The sequence below is a fragment of the Haliotis asinina genome, chromosome 8 (assembly GCF_037392515.1).
Source record: "Haliotis asinina isolate JCU_RB_2024 chromosome 8, JCU_Hal_asi_v2, whole genome shotgun sequence".
Taxonomy (NCBI): domain Eukaryota; kingdom Metazoa; phylum Mollusca; class Gastropoda; order Lepetellida; family Haliotidae; genus Haliotis; species Haliotis asinina.
The window spans coordinates 18,592,699-18,605,300 of NC_090287.1; positions in this window are offsets into that span (position 1 = coordinate 18,592,699).

The following is a 12,602-nucleotide window of genomic DNA, read 5'->3' on the forward strand; positions in this document are numbered from 1 at the left end:
TTTAGCAGCCTCCGCTTTTAGGTTTGGCTTGAAACTGACATGAAATCATACGTAAAAGGGCTGCCCCAGTATGTATCAGGTGTTGGAGATGAAGCAGGATGCGAGTTCTCCCTATCCCCTGGATTATATCCAAGTTTCATTTAACAGATCTGATGACCCAGTGGATGATTGTGCCATGGTAGGCAGCACATGATAATCTGGCTTGGATGGTGTTCAAGTCTGACTCATTATTGTGTATACTGATGATGATTCTGTCTGTTAAGGTGATCATTTAGTGCAATCATGGAATCTGCAATGTGCATGGTCATCTAACTGCACGCTTGTTGTATTTGTGGTGTCTCCAAGCCCTGGTTTCAAAGATCAAACCATGTCAACATGGCCACCCATTGGTGCCCAAGGAAGGGACTCATCATTATTAAGATGTGTTTCCTCTGAATATGATATGCTTCTTGACTACTAGACCTAGGCCTGCATGTTAAGCTTGTAACTGTGGCAATGATAGGACTTCCTGGACTGTGTGAAGTGTGTGGAATGTTCCGTCCATGATTTAATCCAGCTACCATGTACCCTTGGCAAACTTTGAATCTGATTACTGGTGGGTAACAGGTTGCCATATACCCACTCCACCACCCTACAGCAATGGTGACATTGGCTCCTTCAAGACAAGGAAAACTTTCCTCGTATCAACCCATGAGTGCTGGCCTATCATGCTGGGCTTCCTCATCCCATGGTCATCTGGTAGTAGAAAATCATGTGTTCAGTAAATATGTTGTATCACCAAAGGAAGAAACAGCTTATCATCATCATCATCATCATCATCATCATCATCATCATCAAGAAGATTTTTTTAAGTTCTTATTAGCCTCAGGGATACCCTGCAAAGTACCAAGGATAATTTCTGGTTACGAATTTGTTGAGTACATGTTCCTTGGCTTGAGAAGAATATTGTGGGTCAAATCAATTGAATCCAATTGTTCCCTATGTGACTCATGATGTCTCTGTGACTCTGTGACTCAGGATTCTGTGCAACATCAGCATGGGTATGTTGACCTGAATCACACATACTGCGACTAATGGTATCTGGACAGTTCAGCTGTCTCTGTTAGAAGTCATGGCTTACAGAACATGTGCTTTCGCCCCAGTCTGAGTAGAACAAGTGCCCATAGCTGATCTCTGGCTGATGGCTTGTTTCTCACCAAATTTGTTCAGTGGCTGGACTATGTCATAGTCTCTGAATATACATAATTTTGACACAAGCAAATAATTCCTTTCAAATGGAACATGAGTCCCAGTGAAATGTGAGCTCTTGGAACTGCTGTATCCAACACTTGCGTAATTTAGGGCTCTAGCATTGCAGGAAAGGAAAACAATGAGTGAGTGAGTAAGTGAGTGAGTTTAGTTTTACACCGCACGCAGCAATATTCCAGCTATATGGCGGCGGTTTGTAAATAATCAAGTCTGGACCAGACAATCCAGTGATCAACAACATGAACTTCGATCTGTGCAATTGGGAACCGATGACATGTCCCAGCCAAGTCAGCAAGCCTGACCACCCGATCCCATTAGTCACCTCTTACAACAAGCATAGTCACCTTTTATGGCAAACACGGGTTGCTGAAGGCCTATTCTACCCTGGGACCTTCATGGGTGGAAAACAATGAAGTTCAGGAACTGTGAGACAGAGTTTGTAGTGCCCCAAATGGTAGAGGCAGCAAGTATGTCAGATACAAAGATACAACTGCCATGTTCACTGTCCAGTATCTGTGTGACTTCCTTGGCAGCTGCTGATTCCTTGGGAACAACTTGCATTTGATTGTTAGCCCTTTACCTGGGCTGAGGGATGCTTTTTGTCATTATTTCTGCAATTCCATGTGATAAGCAGTTCTCCATAGCTGACTTCAGTATGGAGAATAGCTGTTCAAAAAGTTTTCTGTTCCAACTTATGGAAAGAGGGGTAGAAGTATAAGCAGCCTCTGATTGGGTAAAGTTTCAAATGGTTGTTGGGGATAATAGGACGTGTACCAGAGGGTAAGGAAGAGACAGTGGACAAGGATGCTAAAGCACTTTGGGTAATTTTAGTTGGTTTCTTGCATTAACTTTCTTGACAATCTCTGGATAACTTAGGAAAAGCCTAAGTGAAAGGGAAGAATCTGCTGATATCTTTATTCATACATCATGCTTCATGTCAGTTCAAACAAGCATGGGCTCAGGGTTCTAAGAAACCATAAACTTCTTGCACTTAGAGAACTCTCTTCTTGCATATCAAAAATAACAAATCAATCCCATACACAAAACACAGATCTTCAGGTTGTAGTTTTTTGAGTAACTAAACAACCAACTTACTGAAGAAACAGTCCTGAATTATGCTGTATGCTGTAGTTACAATTTGAGAATACTGAAAAACTTTCCTCATTTACCACATATTCTAGACTTGCAGGGGCTTTCTTGATACATTTATTTCCCGGTCTGTACAACAAGACTAATCACCATGGTATATCAGCTATAACTTCCTAGTACTCCTTGAAACAGTTTCCCTCAATGTACTGCTTTCTCAGATACACAGCAGGGTGACACCTTGGCTCACAAACATCCATCACGAATGTCCTTGTTAAACAACAAGACAGACGAATAAACTGATGAGATATCATCTAACAAAACTTTAAATTACCTGATGAGATTATATTTGTGGTGTCAGTACTGTTTCTTGAGTATAGTACTCATTTGTTTTTCTCCACACAGCTTTGTAAAGAGGAGTAAACACCATACATGCCACAATGAGTTTTGATGCTTTTTTTCCCCTCAAAGCCAAGACATTATGTAAATTCTCTGTGTTTTGTAAACAGTATCAAATTGCAAACTAGATACATATCACCAAGGTGTATCATTTCAAACTTATCTGAAAAGGACTATAATGTATCTGAGACTAATTGCTCGCAGCAAAAAGATCTGATAAATTCTGTCAGTCAGATTAGCTTGCATTGGGGGGGCTATGATGATGGAAAGTCTCCTGTGATACACTTTATCCTGGGTCAGGGCCCATACTATCTCAAGCATCTTATTGAAGTGGATTTTAAGTTACACCTATATTTCAAAATAAACTACTCAAAGGATGGGTTTATCTTCAATTTTCAGGCAACAAAATTCACTTTCTATTACTGTTTAAACTGGCTTGCTGTATAAGTAAGCATTCCTCTGAATGATGTGCTGAAATAGATACATGTCTTAACTCCATGGAAACGTCAAAGTAATAGGAATATCTTTTTAATAAAAGGTGGACATACATAGGTAATATTTTCTGAGAAAACAACTTCATTTTCAAGATATTTACATGCCTGAAAAAGAAGCCAGGGATAAAATGTATGTGAATGTTTATGGTTCTATATTTATGTTTTCTCCAAAATGAAACATATGCAAGAAAACAACTTTCTTTATGATGTCTTTTAGGGGAATTTAGAAGTTGTTATGGATGACCAAAATCTTTCATAGATTAAAATTCTTTAATCTTTTACACACAACATTTTGGGGTTATTTCAGATCACTTGATGAAGTGATCTGAAATGACCCTGAAATACTGTGTGTAAAGGATCAAAGAAGATTTATCCATAAAAGATTTTGATCAGCTTACTTTGCAATAGAAAATTACAGTGTAAATCTAGAAAATATTTGATGTTGACTGGTTGGTTAGAGACATCAAATCACAATCAAGGGTCATAAGAAAATGACATCTACTCCCACCTCAACATATCTGAAAGAACAAATCAACTGACAGTTACTTGATGTTTTTTTAAGACTAAGTTAGAATTGTTTCTATGGAAACCATAATAAATATAAATGTCAAAAAATCTGTAAATAGCGAAAGGCACTACTTCAAGATCTGCCTCATAAGTCTGCCAAGATATCAAACAGTTTTTGAGTTGTGCTCCAGAAACGAACCCTGCTCTCCCTTTTAAGTCCCAATTGTTTCCATGGAAACCGTGAAAAATAGAAATACCAACAGGAAGACAAAATCATCAATATACCTCACAACAGTATAATATCCTACATGAATGTCTTCAGGTTAAATTATGCCAAATGTTTTGGTGTGTATCGGTATATAGAAAAGTGGAAGGTGAGTAAAGAAAGGTTTTAAAAGTTCTGCTCCTGAAAGGCGCACAACCATCAATTTCAGTCTAAGTCAAACTTGGAGCCATGGGGATGCCAAAAATATTCCATTCAGAATTCAAAAACTACCAAAAGGCACCAGTACACCACTAGACCAAGCAATGTGCCAAGTTTGGTAAAGAAACACACTGAATGGTTTTGAGTTCTGCTCCGGAAAAGAGCACTACCACAAACTTTTGCCTAAGTCAAACTTGTTGCCATAAAATGCCAACATTATTTAATTCACAATTCCAAAACAAGCAAAAGGCACCAGTACACCAGTGGACCAAGCTATGTACCAAGTTTGGTGAAGAAATATTAAATGGTTCTAGAGTTCTGCTCTGGAAACGAAGCCTATCCCACCCATTTGAGTTCAGATCGTTTCCAAGGAACCTGAGGAAATTATAAATCACAAAAAATGTACACAGCATACAGGTTGTGTTTCAAATATCTGCCAAGTTTTCCTGACAGATTTCAAGAAGTTGTGCTTCGGAAATGAAGCTCATGTTTCCATGGAAACTGGGAAAAACAAAAATACCAGAATTTTTTAAACAGCAAAATGCACCACTTTGTGGTCTGGATCACATGGAAACTGGGAAAAACAAAAATACCAGAATTTTTTAAACAGCAAAATGCACCACTTTGTGGTCTGGATCACATAGCTGCCAAGATGTGCAGAATATTAAATAGTTTTCAAGCTGTGCTCCGGAACGAAGCCCATCCCTCCATTTTGAGATTAAGTCAGAATTGTTTCCATGGAAACAGGGAAAATGACAAATCACAAAAATCTGTAAATAGCAAAAGGCACCACTTTAGGGCCTGCCTCACATATAGGCCAGGTTTTGCAGAAAGACATTAAGAAGTTTTTGAGTTCTGCTCCGGGAAACGAAGCCTATCGCTCCATTTTGAGACAAAGTCTGAATTGTTTCCATGGAAACTGAGAAAACAATAAATCATATAAAACCTGTAAACAGCAAAAGGCACAACTTTAGGTTCTGACAGTTATATCACCCAAGTTTTGCAGAAAAACATTGAACAGTTTTTCAGCTATGCTCCAGAAACGAAACCCATCCCACCACTAGACTAACACCAAAACGTTCCATGGAAAAAAATAAAATAAAATAAAAACACCAAAAATCTGGAAATAGCAAAAGGCACAACCATAGGTTCAGATTATTACATCTATAATTATATATAACATCAATTTTGATCTAAAAATATTGAACAGTTTTTTGAGTTATGGTCTGGAAACAAAATGATTACAGATGGCGGACGGGGGGACAAACAGAAGAGGTGTCAACTATCCTCCCACATTACATGGCAGGGGATAATAATGCCAAAACTCTGGCTATAACAAAAGGCACAACCTTAGGTTCTATTTGTTATATCTACCAATTTTTGTCAAAAAATATTGAACAGTTTTTGAGTTATGCTTCCGGAATAAAATGATTATGGACAGATGGATGGACCGGCAGACAGATGCACAGACAGACCGACATTACTTGTGGGTATTTTAAAATAATGATGCAAGTATAGGTTACAAAATGCCAAATTTCTTTTACTACAAAGCTCAAAGCACCAGAGTGTGAGACTAGGTTGAAAAGAAACACAAAAAACAGTGTAAATATCTCATGAAGGAGAAGTGACCTCGAAATCTGGTGCCTCTCTATATCTGACTGTAATCACATAATCTCTTTATTATAGTGAGTGGTGGTACCTCATAGCATTGTCATACTGATGTTTCGGGTTGTTTACTGTTTGTTAGGTAATGATGTAGCTGCAGCATGTACTATTATTGACAACAATGGTTTGTTTGAGTAACGTTAAAACTGTAAATACAACATAGGAGCATGCACATTAACATACTTAGTCAACAGGGCCCCGTTTCACAAAACTCTCGTAAGCCTAAGATCTCGTAACTTTTCTTGTAGCATCCGTAGCTCCTGTGTTTCAGTATAGGAGGCACAATGGCTACGAGAAAACTTACTATATCTTAGGCTTATGAGAGTTTTGTGAAACGGGGCCCAGGATTGGATATGAGTCTCCTCCAAGCACTTAATACAAGAAACTCATTCAAAACCACTTCCCTAACTCTTCATCTAAATAGGGAGTCCAAAACCCCATTTTTCAGGTGCTGCAAGGTTAGCATATTATCCATTTTGACTTGGTCAGTATGATCAACTTCAAAACAAAGTCACTTGCCTAGACAGATACCTGTGAAAAATTGATCTCCAGCCACCCATGCTATCATAAAGGGCCACTAACAGGGTCTGGGGGTGAGGCCTGCTGACTTGGTTGAAACACATAAACGTATCCCAATTGTGTAGAATGATGCTCATGATGTTGATCACTGGATAATTTGGTCCGCACTTGATTATTCACAGATGCTGCCAAATAGTTGGAATATTGCTGAGTGCAGCATGAAACAACAAACAGCCTAAGTGAGCAAGTGAATGATGAGAGCGAGTATGGTTTTACACCACTTTTAGTAATTTTCCAGCAATATCACAGCAGGGGACACCAGAAATGGGCTTCACACACTGTATCTATGCATGGAATCGAAAGCGTGACGAGTGGACGCTTTAACCATTAAGTACCCCCCCACCCCAAAAACATCCCAACCAAGGAGAGATCGCATGCGCTACATGTACGAACATCAAGAGATGTGCAGGAGTCACCCTGTGAAACTTGGTCAACTATCAAACTCCTATCCCCGACCAATGTTGCTAAATTTCACCAGATTTGTGCCAACACTAACATCAAGGATTTTTCTTTAATTCTGTTATGGCAGAATGGAGATAAACATGCTGTGTTTTATCTCCTCAGTAAAGGACATATAATGTAAATATATGGTGCTCGCTGCTTTCTAGCTTCCATTCATCTGATGAATGAAGTACTCCTAAGTAAAAGATATATAACGCATGTACATCATCCTGAACATGCCATTATCAAATATAGAACATCAGTGCAAAAGAACACCTAGTCTTGAATATCTTCAAAAACAAATTCTATTAGGTGTAAGGGAAAAAATGGGAATAAAAATCATATACATGGATAATGAAAAACAGTGATGACACCAGGTGTCTGCAAAAGGGCAACGACGGATCTTTTCAGGCAGTCTTAAAGGGTGTTATGGACTTGTATGTGATGCTGTCAGATCTGTTGTTACGAACAGCCTTAAACATGCAACCAGTGATTGATAGGGTCATTCACATTTCAGCTGGGGCTTATGACTAGCACATCTCTATGGCATCTCACTCACATCTCTGTGGCATCTCACTCACATCTCTATGGCATCTCACTCACAACTCTATCTCGCTCATATCTCTGCGATATCACATTCACATCTCTGTGGCATCATACTCTCATCTGTGATATCTCACTCACATCTGTATGGCATCTCACTCACAACTCTATCCCGCTCATATCTCTGCGATATCACATTCACATCTCTGTGGCATCATACTCTCATCTGTGATATCTCACTCACATCTGTATGGCATCTCACTCACAACTCTATCCCGCTCATATCTCTGCGATATCACATTCACATTTCTGTGGCATCATACTCTCATCTGTGATATCTCACTCACATCTATATGGCATCTCACTCACAACACTATCCCGCTCATATCTCTGCGATATCACATTCACATCTCTGTGGCATCATACGCTCATCTGTGATATCTCACTCACATCTCCATGGCATCCCACTCACATCTCCATGGCATCCCACTCACATCTCTATGGCATCTCATTCACATACCTGTGGCATCCCACTCACATCTACATGGCATCCCACTCACATCTCCATGGCATCCCACTCACATCTCCATGGCATCCCACTCACATCTCTATGGCATCTCATTCACATACCTGTGGCATCCCACTCACACCTCTGTGATATCCCGCTGACATCTCCAGTGATCAACAGCATGAGCATCTCTGCACAATACGGAAATGATCACATGTGTCAACCAAGACAGTGAACCCGTTAGTTGCCTCTTACAAGAAACATAGTTGCCTTTTGTCGCAATTATGGGTTGCTGAAGACCCGTTCTACCCCAGATCTTCAACGGTATAAATCTGACAGACATAACCACATACACAGATTTAAATGAAAATAATCTTGCATTTTTTTAACTGTGCTTTGCTATCTGTACACTTTGCTGATTTCACAGTATAATGATGAATGAGAACCATCTATAAGGAAAGGGTTAACTATGCCGGGTATGGATTTTTGTCAGTCGTGAAAGAGTTAATGCTCAGGCACACAAAAGCGTCTGGCTTGTTTCACAGACCAGCTAAGAATTCCAGACAGTGGCTGTAGTTGCTGTCCAACCTCACACAATCTGACTTAATCACCATATTTAAAATATTGTCCTTGTTGGTTTTATCACTGGCAATGCAGTTAGTCAGAGGAAATGACAGATCTGACCAGTCGCTGTTTACCAGACTGATAACATTGCCACTGTTGTATATATCTTCTTGTAGACCTGCCGCCCTCATTGTGTATACAAGTCCATCATTTAGTCATACAGAGGCTGGAATCCCCAGGTCTAACTCTCTGAGCTGCTTGTTTATGTCTGTAGTAGTATAGGGTCACTTTTATATGAAGACCTGACTAGCTCAGTAAACAATAATCTACTCTAGTAACTCACATATAGATGATTATAGAAGACAGTTTTCCCCTTTCTTAAGAAACTGGGTAGCTGATTCAGGCACTGCTAAGGGAAGCAACTCTGTACAATGAATTAGGATACCTCATACTAATGGTCATGCTTTACTATTATCTATGTATGATTACACTATCATTTCATATTTTTAAAAGTCACATGCTATCAAAAAGTCAAACAATTTAAACACAGTTATCACTTATTCATGATATACAAAATGCATTGCTAATTGAGAAAAAACAAATATACAAAATTATAAGCGTTCAATCACAAATCAAAAGTGCAATATTTTGTGAGTATATACAGTTTGGGGGTGAGGTATGGGTGGACTTTTTCAGATTTTCTAAGAATAGAATTATTTCTTTTATATTGTTGAGGTGGTGCAGTAGTCCAGTGGTTGACATCTTTGTCCTTTCTGTCAAAGGAATGGCCACAATGTATTGAGACCACTTCTGTCATCTTCCACCATGATATTACTGGTGTACTACTAAAACTGGCATAAAACCATACACACTCACTCACTCTACATAGTCATTATGTTATTTTATATTTATTAAATATTTCAAAATCTGATCAACACAACACAAGCAGCTAGAGGTAATTGCACAATCTGACAGACATGTTTAACATAGGACAATCATCATATGTATCAGTGTAGTCTTCTCGCTGCATTGCATAGTGAAAAAATATATCTATTTATTTTAAAAAAAATACTGACTGCATCTTGAGAATGCTAGTTCAGTGTCTAACAAATAAAGACGCATATTACTGCTTGGCAATAGTTTATCAGGGCCCGGCTACAGGCTGGCATACTTCTCTGATAAATGGCGATACTGTCTGTAGTACAACATTCAATCTGCTCCTCAAAATAAACTCAGGTAAAGTTGATAAACCAGGAAATCAACATCACTCTCCCTTCCTTACTGTCTCCTTGACAAATATCGGAGTACTGCTGTGCACTGCTGTAATCTTTGTGGTAGAAGCCTACAAGGCTATGTGAATTTAGATAACAGTTTCTGGTGGACTTTAACTGACAAATGATTAACGACACACACTGTCTGCTGTATACCTGGAATAAAAAAGAAGCTTTGTACCAAAAATGGACTGTCTGACTCTTGTGGAACTGGTTTATTGATAATCATGAATCACAATTCATAGAAATTCTTCAAAACAGGGACTAAACAAAAAAATATTGATACATGTACCTGGAAATATTTTGTTTTTAATTAGTAAACTTTGTATATTTATGCTTTGAGTGAGTTGAATTATATGCAGGTTTTCGCAAAATCCAAGCCATACCGTGACAGTGGAGCCACAGCTGAGGATGAAAATACATGTCTGTGGAATTGAACTCAGACACTTGGAAAACACTACTTTATTTAGTTGCTTGCCCTTTTAATGCTGCACTCAGCAACTTTTCAGCTATGTCACAGTTGTCTGTAAATAACTGAGTTTGAACAAGACAATCCAGTGGTCAACAGCATGAGCATCAATCTATGAAATTCTAATATTCTAATACTAGCCAGGTTACAGACATACTACGTGGAATTATTGTGACTATATTCAGACTGTGTGGGTTTGCAGTAATGGGTTTGCTGAAAGAAGGACTGTTGAAGGGCCATAAAGTGATACTGAGTGAGTTTGGGTTAATGCTTATTTTCAGCAGTGACTTACTTATATCAAAGGACAACAGGTTAATGTGGAAGGAAAGCCTAAACTGATACATGTTTCAGATATGTATCTCTTTGGTGAAAACCGCAGGTATTGACACGACCTAGAAACACAAAGTAAACCTGGATTCCAACCATAATCACAGGTTCCTGCTACACCCAAGGGAGGCAACCAGGATGAGTAGGCCACCATGACTAGGTCCTTTCATAAACTAAACTGGGATTGGTGAGGTATCAAGGAGATTATTATATGCTGTTTATATCCATACATAAGGCGTGTCTATCATACCTAGAATTAGGGGGGTTGACACATACCTGGGTAGAAGATCTCACATTTCTTTCTGCCTGGCAGTGACAACTAACGTTCGATAGCCCAGTAAAACTTTGCATTTAGATCGCAATAGCTATTCCAATAACTATTTTGTATGTAAACTTCAATGGTATGTGAATTTGTTGTACATGCTATAACATTCTGCATATAAAGTTTAAACTGACCCTCTCAATTATGATTGACCAGATGACTGACATTATGAAATTATAAAACAACACTTATTTTCACATATATTCTTCAATTAAATAATCATTGCACGTCCAATAATATGTTTGTATGAATTAGCATGAATTTTGAAGGTTTTTTTGTACAAAGTTTTGAGTAAACGTTATACATATTTCAGTCATATATATCTACCTGTTTTTAAATTACATAATTCTGAAATACTTATATGCTTATATATAAAATTACTCAAAAAAAATCTGTACATCCAGTGACAATCCTGACAAATTCACCTGGGAAGATACGGTGAAGCTCACAAGCTGCATTGTACTGTAAACATGCTTTAACATTTAACACTGACTCCTTGACAACACTTAGGCTATGGCAGGTTGATGTTATGAAAAGGAATCAGATTTTTACTGCTCTGAATGTTTTCATTAAGCTTGTATAAGAAAGATATAAAACCTTTTGCATAATCCTGTCTCTGGAAATTGTGCCAGAACCAACATGAAGATGTATGCAGTGAAAAGGCAGAGGGAAAGTAGCGCGGGTTGTGAGTGTTTACATAGTAACAGTAGTACATATACAAGCACTAAGTGTATGCTCTTTGCACCAGATTAACATGAGGTCAACAAATGTGTGCTCCTACACAAATTTACCCAAACAGTTGTGCATAGATATGCTAAACAAATTTCCTCCTCCATGCTGAATGTCAGGAATGGTAAATCAACAGTGATAGGACCAAGACAATCACATAACCCTGACAAACCGGAAGCAATGATGGCATGGGAAGACGCATAACTGAAGCACCAGCGAAAGATGTTCCACATCTTGTAATAAGCATTGCCTTTGAAGTGATGGGGGATATATTGCAAGTTTCTGTTGTGACTATGCCCAGCATTTGCTATTCCTCATTTTCATGGACTGTCTCACTGCTGAATTCATGAATTAACTACCACAGGTTCGGCAGATATTTCCAAGTTTTAAATAATTCTTGCCTTGTTTGTATCTTCTCTGATGTTTAGTGTTGCTTTGTCTGTTATAGACAGCAAGATGCCAATAAAATATAGGTGAACATATAGGCTGCAGGAAATGAATAAATGTATATAGTGTAACTCCACGTTCATGTTTATTGGACAGTCCGCACATGCATTTATCATTTTAGTGAAGATGAAACCCATGAAGATGCAGGTTAGGATTTGCCTTCTGCAGTCCATACTTAGGAGATAAACATACTGTGTTGGAAAATCAGAGGTATATAACGAAATTATAATAGCTCTAAATTTCATTTAAAACTGAACGTGAAGCGTGAGGATTTAAATACAAAATTTAGAGCTATTATAATTTCGTTATATACCTCTGATTTTCCAACAGATTACGTTTATCTCCATTCTACCATAACCACGTTATTCAGATTTTAAACAAATACATAATGTGTTGGAAAATCAGAGGTATATAACATGATTATATACCTCTGGATGACTTTGATTAACCAATCACAATCCAGTATTTACTGAAGTCATGGTAGAATTGACATTAGAGGCAACTGACATATCATGGAATCCCAAAGTAGATCAATGCTCATCATACTGATTGCTGGATTATCTGGTTAAGATTAAATCA